The 14,394-nt window shown below is 31.8% G+C and overlaps 1 protein-coding gene and 1 non-coding gene across 4 annotated transcripts in view; both read left to right on the top strand.

Moving 5' to 3' along the window:
• LOC147816861 (inositol 1,4,5-trisphosphate receptor-like) overlaps nt 1-14,394 on the top strand; it is a 310,281-nt gene that overhangs the window by 22,436 nt on the left and 273,451 nt on the right. The gene's annotated exons all lie outside the window — the stretch shown is intronic.
• On the top strand, nt 12,017-12,087 carry LOC147816865 (small nucleolar RNA SNORD36). The gene has a single exon (XR_015430368.1). It is a non-coding gene; the product is annotated as a small nucleolar RNA SNORD36 (small nucleolar RNA).

The following is a 14,394-nucleotide window of genomic DNA, read 5'->3' as shown; positions in this document are numbered from 1 at the left end:
TAAAATAATTCAACTTTAACATTTCCAGTGTAATAATTTTCCAAATAATAAGAATAATTAAACTAAAAGCCAACTTGTGGACTTTTCCTAAAGTTTGGAATCTAATTAAATTCTATAGAAATTAAACCAGTAACCCAAGGTTCCAAATATTCTTTCTCCATAAAATTGTTTATACTTTAAAATAAGAATAGTTCTTAAGATTTAAAAGTGTATACAGATTTTGTGTAAAACAGATTGCTATAGATTGAAATCAATGATAAATTAATGATATATATATATATAATAATAATAATTAAATAAATTTCTTTTAAATTATTGTTGTGTATTGTTAATTACTACTCATTTAATATAGATGTTCCATTCATGCATCGAAATAGGGGAACGAATATAAAAATTTGGGAGGATAAAGTTTTTTTTAAATTAAAAATCTTCAACTTTGATTGTATTAGGTTCAAAATATGAAATTTTTTAATAATTTAAAAAATTCTCTAATTTGTTTTTAAGTGTTTTATTTTCAGTTTGCTCGTAATGTATGTAGGCAAAAGTATCGAGAAAATTCAAGTAGTTTGCTTGCTGGTATTTCCAAACTAATTACTTATCTTGATTAATCCTAATGGTTTTTGTCAAGAATATAAGTAAAAAAATACATTTTGAATAAAAGACTTAATAATAATAAAAAATTTTCTTGCAGGTTAAATAACACGGTAACCTGCCTGGAAATTTTAAGATTTTTACCTGGAAAAATCAGGGAAATTTGAAACCAGATTTGAGTGGCCACCCTGTTTATCCCACAAAAGTCATCGTACACTTTAAAAGAAAAAACTCTTTCTATTAGTAAATATTCTAATTTTTCTTTAAATTAACATTTAGTAGAGTTTACTTTCACATCTACAATTATGTGAGTTTAAAAATTTTACAGAAACTTTTACAACACTCAATTGTGAATTTATGAATTTTTCCACAAATTTTATAATTTTAATCTCTGATATGAAGTCCTTCTTTTAAGCATTTTATCACATGTTTCACAGTGCAGTAGGACACAATGAACTAATTTAACATATTCATTACTGATTTACCTCTTATGATGACAAATAATCAAATTTGGTCTATTTTATTATGACTAGGAGTCATTTTTGTATGATAAAATGAAATATTACGGAGTTAGCAAGCAAAAATTAAAATATAATTTTGCTATTATAAGTTTGATACTAAATTGCTAATAAATAAATAAAAAATAAGTAAAAAAATTGAAGCAATTGATAATAATTTTGATTCTGAAATGCGAAAACATTTAACTGTACGATGGAGTAAAATTTTTGTTACTATTTCATTATTAATGTCTTAAAAATTAACTTTTGCTTTGTTTTTAAAATATTCCATGCAGTTTTGCTAAGAATAGATTATACGTCTTATTATCAAATACCCATTGTGAAATATTCATTTTAATTGATGAATATTTCAATAACAGTTATAAGTGAACGAACACTTTTGGGAGCCACTGTAATTATAAAAATTTATTGATATATAATCACCCGAAACGATTTTCCTTTGCTTAATGAACTTCCTTTGCTTAATACTTAACAAAGGTTTTATTGGTCATTCTGTTTTTGCCATTTTGTAGATACACTTTGAGCAAATACTACTTAAAGTAACACATTAAAAAAAATTTTATTCAATAAAAAACAATATATTCTGCAAGCTATACATATTTTCTACACGTGTCTTAATTTTTAAAAAAAATTAATGTTGTACTAAAACATTAAAAAATAAACAAACAAAATCTTGTCAAGAAAATTTTTTTTTCTAGATGATATGTTAAAAAAAAAAAAAATGACATTTCGAATAAGATATTGTACAATATAGACACTTTTCTTGTAGACATCCTACACTTTATAAGAAAAAAAAAAAAACATTAACCTGAAAATTTTAAGATTTTTACCTGGAAAAATCAGGGAAATTGGAAATCTGATTTGAGTGGCCACCCTGTATAATTTCCTTACTTAATTATCAGTCCTGAATTTCATAAAATTTCTATAAAATTTGAAACAATCACAAGTGGGTCTAATATAATTACCTTACTAAACCTTGCATAATTTTCTCTAACTACCTAAATAAAATTATTAAACAAGGTTTTTCTTAGATTATCACTAATAATCAACCGATTTTAGAATTTATTTTCACAATTTAAAGAGTTGTGCTTTTAACTGTATACTTAACCATCAGTTGAAATCTTAACAAGGTATCTTGATTGTAATATTAATTTGAAGGAACTTGTTCTCTTCTAGCTTTTGCCTGGATTCTATTGGTGATTCATATTTGTCCCGGGGAATAGTCTCACAGCATTGTCTGCTTAAAGCTTTTCTGTGAGATACGTTTACCAGGACTTAAAGTTTCTACAGTGGCTTATGCAGATTTTCATTTACTGTGAAAAATATCTCAGTGCCGTAACAAGATGACATATCAGTCATTAATTTTGCAATATGTATTACATATAATTATATATTTTTTTAAATTCATAAAAATAATTAAGCTCTTTATTTTCTGGCACGGTTGCCAGTTATTAATATAATTGAAGTCTTCAACCAGAATTTTAAGATAACATGACTGCAGACACCCACTGCAGAATTTAAAGATAACATGATTTCTATCTATAAGAATGATTCTATTTTACTGCTGATTAAGTAGACAATATTTATAAAGAAGACTACTCCTTTTCTCAGGATGTTGCCACTAGTAGTGGTCATATGATTGCACCTTCATAGAGTCAACCTGGCTACCAATACTCTCCCAGATAGCAAAATAAGGTTTATTTTCACTCAGCAAAAACCTTTTAAAGTAAAACTAAAAAGGTTTGTAATACGGTTTACGTGTAAACCTTCAAACCTTAAAACGAGATATATGACAATCTGCTCTATATTCTACGCACATTACCCTAATCCAAAACCTTGGAAAAAAAGCTTCTATATAAAAACCTTAATTTGAGGTTGACTCAGGGTTTTCAAGCGTGAAAAGAATCCTTGAATAAAGCTAGTCTCAAGATGAAAATAATCTTAAATCTAGGTCATTATGAGGTTTCTTTTCGCAAAATTTTGTATGCCGTGCTAAAAGCCACCTTGTCATAATGGACAATGCAATTTGATCGTATCTCTAGTGTGACGTTAGCTAAAAAGTGACAATACTTTTTAAAAGGCCGGGATAGCCTGGTCGGTAGGGCGCTGGGCCCATATCCAAGAGGTCGTGGGTTCGATCCTCGCCGGCCGAAGACTCCCCGTGTAGTAAATGGTGACTGATGCACGTTAAATCTGTCGAGTCTCAAAGTCCTCCATGTTCCCACAACAAATCAATACCTCTGGGGGTACTAATCCAGGAGTTTCCTTGTCTTCTGGATTGGTTCAAAATTACAAGGCTACGGAGTTGAACTTAAGTAGTCGTAAACCCATGAAATTGGGTCGGCTGTGCAACGACGGTTATAAAATAAAATACTTTTTAAGAAAGCTTTAAAAAATAACTTTTACTGTAGTAAAAGTACATAATAAGTTAGTAGAATAGTACGTTAGTAGAAGTCAATTGACTAAAATATTGATAAGTATTGAACAAAAGCTGGCTCTATATCCAAGGAAAAGCCAGAGTTTCAGGAAACGAAAGGCGTTAGTTAACTTATTTTTAATAAACTAATTTTTATAACTAATTCAGCTTTTTATTTTCAACTAGATGAATATCCGCTCATCGATCAGGATTGACAAAACAAAAACAGTAACTCGGTACTTAACAACGCAGCGAACTCATGGACAAAACCGAACAGTATATACTGACAAAATTAATAAGCACAGGGTATCCGCGCACCTGGAAAGTCATGAATTTTGGTATTGAACAAAATTTGTCATAAAATGTCATGATTTTTACTGTATTTTTTAAAAAAAATCATTGAAAGTCATGGATTTAGGTCTCCGAAAAATCTAATTTTTAAAATGGAATCTCCCTCCCCCCAATTTCATCCTGTTCCAAATATCTGAATTTCTAACAAAATCACCACTCAGTCATATTTTATTTGAATATAAAATGATTTTATCATGTTCTTTAAAAATTATGGAGTTCTTTCAAAAAATGAAAGAAAAAATTATCATTTCTAGAGCGAATTATCCTTTAAACTCTCTTCTGTGATTTAAGAATTTTTATTATTATTTTTTTTTTAAATTTTATCAATTTAAAATTCTAGTTGAAGCAAACCAGTTATTGGCGAATTTTTTTTTCTTCCGAAATGAACAGAAAAATCAGGAGTATTTCTTTCCTCTCTGATGAACACGAAAAGTATCTTTAGAATATAATTCTGCAGAAAAAAATTTTTTTTTGCTTTTGTATTTTTTTCAGCTATTTTATTGTTGCAACTCTTTCCTAACTCTGTTTTTTAAGTTTAAAATCTATAAATATGAAGATAAGAGTATAATAATTTTGGTTATGCCTATTTCGAATAATGTTATTATAATGCTTTTTTAAATTATTGTTGCGTTTTTGTTGGAGAAAATAGCAACTTCGTTAAGTCATGGAAAATCATGAAATGTCATGAATCTAAAATGTAGCAGATACCCTGTAAGCAAAAACATAGCAAACCCATTTTTTGTAGTTCAGCCCATGAAAAAATAGAGATTAACTGTATTTAACATTACTAGACCTCATATCGAAATTTACCGTTAACTTGGAATTTTTGTGAATAAGTAATTTTTTTATTTCATATAATAGGTATTATCCTTATTAATTAAGCATCATTGGCGACAATAATAGTATGGCGCTTGTTTATGATTAATCTGAACGAATAAGTACAGCATACCTGAACTCCATAAATGTTGCTTTTTGTAACAGATTATTTTTTAGTTTTTCAATATATGCATCTATTACATTACTTAAATGAATTGAGCGTCAGTGTTAACCATTTGACACAGAATTTTCATTAAACATATTTTTTTCATTATTTCTTTGTAGTAATTTATGTCAGAATAAGGGAGAAATATTATATTTAGAATTTTAATTACATATGATAATAAAATAAAATGTGAAACACCATGTCTTTTTCTGCGTTTCATACGCGGTTCACTTCCAAACAATTTAACGCAGTGTATTTAAATCTTAGCGAAATAGTTATTTATAATTTAAACTTCTTTAATCTACAAAATCAATTATTAATACATTTAGTGAACATGAATAAAAAAAAAAATTCCAAATTAATAATTATGAATTTTATATTTCAGTAAAATTACATAATTCTGTAATCTAACAAATGGAACGGTGATGGCTCCCGTTCGTTTCGATAGACTGACGACATGCACGCGAAATCAAGAACTTCAACAGAAAATATTAACGAGGACCGATACCGCACACCCTTGATCCCTTCACAGATTGATCCAAGTAGTCTCTCACCCGCACGCTGGCATCGGCCAGTGATGCTCGACTTCGGTGATCTGCTGGGAACCGTGTCGACGATCAGTCAATTGCGGAATTGTTGTTGATTTATGACATGGCTGAAAAAAAGTATGCGCAATAACTCTTTTTTTTTTTTATTATTATTAAAAAGAGCTATCAAGTATCAATGATTTCTTTAAGATTTTTGAGGAAACAATCGCTAACGCTTAACCAGTTAACCTCGCTTAAAGGAATACCATCGATTCCAGCCAAATCTATGCAATTAAGCGGGTTATTCGACTAAAAGGGGAGTGCAATGTTCATATCTTGAATTTCTGTGAAATTTTACTCTTTAATGGTATTTAATGCAAAGTATATGCGTTTTGATTAAATAAACTTAGTTTTATGATCAATAGACAATTATAATTAATACTATCTGTGTTAGTATCATAAAATATAAATGTAATTTAAAGTTACATAAAAATAAATCAATATTAGTGAAAAGTATAATATAAGTGACGCCCGGTGGCTGAGCGGTAGCGCTGTCGTGCCACAGGTCCCTGGTTCGATCCTCGGGCCGGGCAAGGTTGACTCAGCCTTTCATCCCTTCAGTGGGTCGATAAATGAGTACCAAGCATGCTTGGGAACTGGGGGTTCCGCGTTCGGTTGACCACCTGACCGGAAGAGGGGCGTACGCAGAGCTCAGACAAAGTGAATTTACAAAATAATACAGACAAAAATAAAAATTTTAGTAGAAATTATGCGGGTTATTATTTTTTAAGACTATATATTTTTATTTGCCTTATGCCTACTTTTTTTTTCTCACGGTATTTCTCAGAATACTGATAAAACATTTACTATAATAGGGTTGTATTTTTGAAACCAAATTCACGTGATACTGTTACGGGCGAGCCCCGATCACTGGTTCCTTTCTGACCTGCCAGTCGCGATAGTTTTCGAGACTGGCTGGCATTCGCGAGGTCTGGAATCCTAGACGTTCTGTCGTCCTTGAGACAATTCGAGAATTTTGTAGATGCGGTTAAAAAAAAATTATATGAAAGGGGGTTACATTTATTTTCGATTTTAGTCAGACTAAGAGTTATCTCTGCCGCTTGTCCTTCGGAGCTTGTTTCTAAATCTGTTTTGTTTTGGAGACTCTGTGCTCGTTGAAGTTATTCATTCCAGCTCGAAGCTTTGAGATCGTAGCTTAGTGGATATTTCTGTGCCAATATATATGTATATATTTTTGCTGTTCTTGGATCTTTAGGATGTCTAAACGCAAGAATTTAACAATCACGATCACGACCTGAAATTAGTGAGGTGACAGCATCTAGTACCAATGTAAGTTTTTCTGTTGAACAGAAATGTGATACTTCCGTTGAAGAAAACGTTTCTAGCGTAACAGAATCTGATGAATGTGAAAGCGGCCCTCAAAATGTTACTTCCCACCCATATGACATTGGACTTTTTTCAGAAGATAATACATGCGAGGATAAAAAACTGGATATACTTAAAAATGTTTGGGAACCCAATCCAGCATTTGTTTCTCCTGAAAAAGGAAAAAGAAAATTGCAATTTCAGTACTAATGGCTTTATCGCTGGAAGTGGCTTGCATATTCAGAGGTTAAGGGTGGTGCTTTTTGCAAATTTTGTGTACTTTTCGCCCCAAGTGGTGCCGGTTCTGGAAAGCAACCTTTAGGCCAACTGTGCAATGTAAAATTTGACAACTGGAAAAATGCTGTAGAGCGATTTTCTGAACATGAGAAATGTCTTTATCACAAAAAATCGATCGAAACTGCTGGGACATTAAACGTTATTTTATTTGGAAAGATGAAACCTGTGGATGAACAAGTTCACTGTGCAGCAAGCAGAAGAAAATTAGAAAATAGAAAAAACATTACTCCAATTATTGAAACCATCCTATTTTGTGGAAATCAAGGTCTCGCTCTAAGAGGACATAAGGATTCGGGAATAATTGCTGAACAACCAGGTGAAGAGAACGACGGAAATTTTCGGGCATTGCTTCGTTTACGGAGTAAGAACGATTCGACTCTTCATCGAACGATTCGACATGTCAAGCAGAAAAAATGCTCAGTATACCAGCCCTCGATTTCAGAACGAAGTTATTGAGGTTTGCAATATTTTAATCCTGCAAAAACTAGTCAGCAAGATTAATGATGCAACTTGCTTTTCCATTCTTGCAGATGAAACAACTGATATTGCAGGTATAGAGCAATTATCGTTATGCGTTCGATATGTCGATAAAGAAAATTTTAACATCACCGAACAGTTTTTGCAATTCATTCCGGTGTATGACTTAACCGGAAAAGCAATAGCAACAACAATATTAGACCAATTACAGTCTATGAAAGTTGATATAAAAAAGTTACGTGGACAGGGGTACGATGGTGCTGCATCAATGAGTGGAAAAATTAATGGTGTACAAGCCCACGTAAGAAGTATTGTCCCATCAGCACTCTATGTACATTGCTCTGCTCATAGCCTCAATTTGGCTGTATCAAATGCATGCGAAATAACTGGCATTAGAAATTGCTTAGGGACAATTAAAACATTAGACGACTTTTTAAATACGCCAAAAAGACAGTATGTCCTATCTTCAGCAATAGAGGAGATGGAAACCAGCTCTAAGAGGGAGAAAATTAAACAGCTATGTGCAACCCGTTGGATGGAAAGATATGACTCAGTAACCGCTGTGGTGGAACTTTTCGAGCCTATCGCCGAAACACTACAAAAAATATCAGAATGGAAGGATAAGGAATCAGCTACCCAGGCTAATTCTTTACTGTGCACAGTATCTAATTGCCAGTTCGTAATATCTCTTTTGTGCATTTACAAAGTTTTCACCATAACAATCCATCTCTGTAGATACCTACAAAAAACAAGCATAGATTTGATAGAGGCAGTGAGTCTTGCAGAAGATGTCATTAAAGATCTAAAATTAATGCGTGAAAATGCCACTGAAACATTCTCTGAAATATTCAGTTCTTCTTCTCTTATGCTAACAAGCATTGGATCTTCCACTTCCATGCAAATCCCTAGAATAACAGGAAGACAGAAAAATCGCGATAATTTTCCCTCATCGACACCGGAAACATATTTCAGAGTTAGTGTTTTTATTCCATTTATAGAAAATTTTATAACACAATTAAACTTAAGATTTGTATCGCATCGTGATATTTTGAAAGGATTTCAGTGTCTTCTACCTGCCGATCCTTTCATTTGCCAACCTTCAAACATAAAGGCTTTTGAAGCATTAGTGGAATTTTACGCTGGAGATTTGGATACCTGTAAAGAAAGCCTTAAGTCTGAACTAAAACTCTGGTATAAAAGATTAAAAAGGATTAGTGAAGACGGAGGTAGTGTTCCAAAAACTGCGGCGGATGCTCTTGGAATGTGCAATAAAGATATAACACCAAACATTTTCAAACTCCTAGAAATATTGGTCGTTCTACCTGTTTCAACGAGTGCAAACGAAAGATCCTTTTCGACTTTGCGCCGTTTGAAGACTTATTTACGCAACTCAACGGGAAATAATAGAATTAATGGATTGACGCTCTTAAGCATTCATAGAAAATTTACCCCAGCTGTCGAAGACATTTTAAACGAACTTGCAAAAAACCCCGTCGTTTGGATATTACAGTATAAATCAATAAATTTTTAGCGTGTTTGTATACTGGTTTAATTCCCTATTTGTTGGTAAGTCATTTTTTAGTTAAATTCATTGGTTTTCTATGGAATATTCACATTTATATGGTTATTATTTAGGTAGCTGTTACAGTATGAGTAGTTTTTTCTGGCTTGATTTATTCCTACTTTTTAATAAAAATAAAATATTTTACCTCTTATTATAAAAAAAATTATATTCTTAAACTTAAAAAATAAAAACAAAATTTAACTAAACAATGTTGTCGAAATAAAAAGTCAAAATTGTCTAGCTGTCTAAATTAGGGAAGTAATAGTGCTTTATTACATACTCGAATTTCTTTTAGTAATTTCTGAAAATTATGAACCCCCCCCCCCCCTTGAAAAAATTCTGCGTACGCCACTGGACCGGAACATCTGCTTCTGAACCCCAGAGCCCAAGGTCAAGAAAACTGAGATGGGCACAGTAGGCTTTGGCCCTCTATGGGCTGTCGCGCCGCTGAGTTTTATAATATAAGTACTAAAATAATATTTGATCCCTTCCAAGAAAATCTATAATTAAAGACTATTTTTATACCCGTTTAATTCGTCAATTTATCAAAGTCAGATTTTCCCTTTCAGTTTCTATTATAACTTTCATGACTTGCGTATTCCTTTCAAATACATTCAGATTGTTTTTTTCTAATCCTCGTCTTGAGAAATTCTAAATTAAAGCGCTATTTTGGATTTTTTTATAAGTATATTGTTTCTCAGATTCATTGCTTTTTTTTTTCTCCAATTAATCCAAATCCATTCTTTTCTCGCTCAGCTTACAACCAACTCAGAGTTATTCACTGGATTAAGCAATAATTATTCTTACTTAAGAGAAAGACACAATGTGTTATGTTTTTGAAACTTTTTCTTATCAAAGCTAATAGCGTGCCAGGAGGGGACCACAAGTCTTGACAACAAAACAAATCACTCTGTGTCTTTTTTACATTCTAAATAATGAGTGAGTGAAGTAGGTCAAAGTGAGGTAAAACCCCCTTCGCCTACTTCAATGTATAACTCGCAGCAAGATTAGATTAATTTTTCAACTTTATCACTTAACACCTGTTTAGACCAACTAATTAATAGGAATACCCTATTGAAGTGAGTTCCTTTTGTATCCTTATCTTAACTGAAAAACAAAAACTTCATTTAGTCATCAAAAACTTCATTAAGCGGGTTATTCGATTATCCAATATGCAATTAAGTGGGGACAACGCAAGAAAATTCCATTCCGTTTTTCGAACGGTTTGTAATAGAATGTTTTAATGTCGAAAGTGAATATCGTGCGGCGAAGTATTATTATGCCAAATTTCATCCCTCTCTGTCAGACGGTTTAGTCCATAAGGGATAGACAAACAGACATTCATTTTTCACCTGTAGATAATGCTATAAAAATCACAAAACTCAATAGTTCTAAGTGAAGACACGCAAATGATTCAGAAATCAAAAATATTGCCTTACGTGGAATAGTCGGATATTTTTATTCATAAATTTCAGCAAATGCGGTAACAAAGACTTACTTGTAAAGAGGAGTTTTGTTCACTAGATAATAAATTTTAAATGAATATTGATATGTTGGATATTAACTAATAAATAATGTTTTATTTTATTTCCTTCACTGCAACAGTTCTAGAAAGATTGTTAAAATATTGATCTATCTCTGCTCCACTAATGAAATGAAACTGAAAACTGGTTAAACTTTTTTGTACTAAAAAATGGAATTTTGAAGTTAAAAATACAATATATTTTATCATTCTTTTGTCATAAAGTATGTTTTTTAAGTAAATATTTAAAAAATACACCAGGAAAACTAGTTAACGTATATTTTGTATAAAGTAAGAACTCCCCCATCCATTCGTCAGGAACCTTGGCTGTGACTAAGGTTACGAGGTATAACTATTTCAAGGGGTGTGGGGTCATTGCTTAGGATAGATTTTAGCTAAGTGTTAGAGAGAGAAAGGGAACCTTTTTCTTCAATCTACTGTGTTAGCCCTAGAGTGAAGAGAAGCTACCCTCCCTGAAAGGAGCTATTCTTGTATCCATAGCAACAGGCGGCCTCAGACCATGAGGTGGGGGGAGTTCTTACCATAGACAAACTATAAGTACTCAGTAAATTCTACATCCATTTATAATTACATTCATGTTTTTAAAATATAGGAAAGAAGCAAGTGAGTGCGAGCGAAAGGGACACATAGCCTCTAACATAATTGACAACTGATCTTTTTATGTTATTCTATCTAAGTCCTTTTTTTTAATCAATTATTCTAAACTAAATGCTCTCTCTCACACTTATTGAATTATTTTTTATTGTAAGCTGTAATTATTTTTTATTTAGTACTTAAAAAAACACAAAGCTAGCCTACCATACATTAGTTATTTTTTTCCTTTTATCTTCTTCAACTTTTTTAGGAGAAGTCTTATAAAATATTTTCTATGAAATAAATGTTATTCTTATCTTGTAACTAATTCACATATTTTTTGCGTATCTAAATGTAAACCATTTTTTAATAAGAAAACTATAATACACTTGCTAAAAATAAAATTTTTATTTCGGATGCATTTTAGGAGCCAAAAGTATGGGATAAATATTATTTTTGATATGAATGGTCGTTGATTTATATATTCGTTTACGAATTTTAAGCTTTTTACTCACTTTTCCATGTATATTGTGTTAAATGTATTGAGGGGGGAAAAGTTGTACAGCAGACCGCTTTCGATTAATAAAACTTTTGGTTTGCAATAATTAATATTTTATTTTTTTAAATTTTTATTTCAATGCTGCAAATTTGTAAAAGAATGCTTCAATTAAAAAAAAAAAATTAATTTTTTGAGACCACATATTTTATTAGGTTAAATCAGGTAACTTTGATAGTTGACCTAGCTTCAGAATGTCATATGAGGTATCAAGTGAAATGTCCATTTATTTGCTTTGCAATGATGTTTGAATTTTTTTTTCTGATTTAATTAGAAAAAAGTTACAGCCTTTTGTAAGTATGCAAGTCTGTGGTTTTTTTTTAATGAAAATTTTCTTTTTTCAAATGTCTATAACTTGGACGATTTTCAACTTAAAAATCTAAAAATTGTGTTTGTTCCACCAAATTTCCTTACAATCCGAGTAGGATCGGTCCAAAAGTGATTGATTTGACGTGGAATGACTCATTATAGAATATTTCCTCTGCTAACATTTCCTTCTACTTATTATATTAATATAATTTGAATTTTAAGGGATCTTTTTAATAAATATTTTATAAATCAAAAAATAAAGAATTCTACACTTTTATGTTTCAAATATATATTTATTATTTGACTGTTAAAAACAGTTTTCTAACAAAACAGTGGCAAATTAAAGAAAACTTATACTTGCCACTTGACATAACTATTAAAACTCAGCAGTTTTAATAGTTACGGGCAGTAACAGTTTTAACAGTAGTAGCAGTTTTAATACTCTATAAAACCTCATAAAAATGAGTATTCAACTATTCGAAAACACATTTTCTGTAACGTTAATTTTTATCATTTTAATGTTATTGTTTATCATTATGTTCTTAGATTTACAAAAATTTATTATTACTTTTCATTATTTCCAAATAAATAAATAATAATTGATAAGCATATAAAATTTTTAGAGATAGCGCACGTTACAGATTCTTTTATAAAATGCTATAAGTAGAAACACATTTAATGTCGAATAAACATAATATATAAACACGTAAACATCAAGCTTCACTGAAGAATTTTCTTCTATGTTACAATGCTCAATAATTAAATAACAAAGGTTAGGAAATATGCATAGGATGATTAGCTTTACTTGGCATAACTATTAATTAAAATCCGAATTTTCTTTTTCTAACAACAGAACGTAAGATAATTATATAAATAATGCAGCTAAGGTTTTTATAAGAGAATAATTTAAAAATATTTTTGAGCCCCTGTTCTCCTCTTAATATCAATCTCGCAGTGGAGTGATCCCAGCAGATCACCGAAGTCAAGACTCAGTGTGCGGGTGGGTGACCACTTGGATCAGACTGCGCAGGGACCGAGGGTCTGCGGTATGGGTCATCGTTAAACTGTTCAACCAAAAAGTGCTCGACCTCGCGTGTAGGTCGTCGGGCTACCGAAGTGGGGGTGCCATCCTCTCTGCAAAGGATCAAAATTGTGATGACATGTCTTCGGATCATCCACAGGGATGCTTCCCAGACCGTCGCCAATAGCCCATTGGGCAGCTCTAGGGCGACGTAAATGAACTACAACAACAAAAACAATATCAAAATGATATAATTTTATTTAAAAACAAATAATTACCATAGCAAAGAAAATAAATATTTATTGTAACATTTTCAGATATCTAAAAATTCGAAAACACTTTCGTATAATTTCATTTTTTAAGCAGAAGTTGTAGTAGTTCATTTACGTCGCATTTTAGCTGCACAATGAGGCTACTGGCGACAGTCTAGGAAACACCCCTGAGGATGATCCGAAGACATGCCATCACAATTTTGATCCATTGCAGAGGGGACGGCACCCTCGCTTCGGTAGCCCGACGACCTGTTCGCGAAATCGAGCACTTTATGCTAAAACAGTTTAACGAGGACCAATACCGCACACCCTCGGTCCCTATGCAGAATAATTCAAGTGGTCACCCTCCCGCAGTCAGTGATGCTTGATATCGGTGATCTGCTGGGAACCGTGACGATCAGTCCACTGCGGGGCTTTAAGCAGAACTCTCCTCTTTTCTAGTGGTTGTAAACAAAATAAATGTAAACACTATCTATCAATGAATCCAATTGTGACAACACACCAAATAGGAGATTATGCACAAACACAAACATTCATGCACCAAATTATTTGAATTATTAAATATTTTAATTCTCAATAAACGCGATAACTTTCCAAATTCTTGCAACCAAGACTGATATTCAACAGTTAATCACCATGTCAAAAGCTAATTGCCTAATGACATCATATTCTTGTTGCCGTTCTGTAGAAGAAACTATGGTTTAAAATTAAATACCAATTCCTATAACGATAGAGACCCGGGAAAAATAATAATTTTCAAAGGTGTTTAATAAATATTTTTTAGCATATGTATATGCTTTTAGAAACTTTGACAGACATCCAATGACTTGATATTAATATCAAAGTTCTCTAGAGAACCGAAAAATTATAAAAAATCATTAAATTGTCCGCTATACGACCCCCTCAAATGCAGTACATAAAAATAATTAGACTGCAGAGGGTCACAATGCCTATATCCAAAATAGACAATGGTTCCCATTAAGTGAATGCCAAAAAGAATGTTGTAAACCC

The sequence above is a fragment of the Parasteatoda tepidariorum genome, chromosome 1 (assembly GCF_982258835.1).
Source record: "Parasteatoda tepidariorum strain Cologne lab strain chromosome 1, Ptep-v5.0, whole genome shotgun sequence".
NCBI lineage: Eukaryota > Metazoa > Arthropoda > Arachnida > Araneae > Theridiidae > Parasteatoda > Parasteatoda tepidariorum.
The sequence above is the reverse complement of the archived record's forward strand: the minus strand, read 5'-3'. Positions and strand labels throughout refer to the sequence as shown.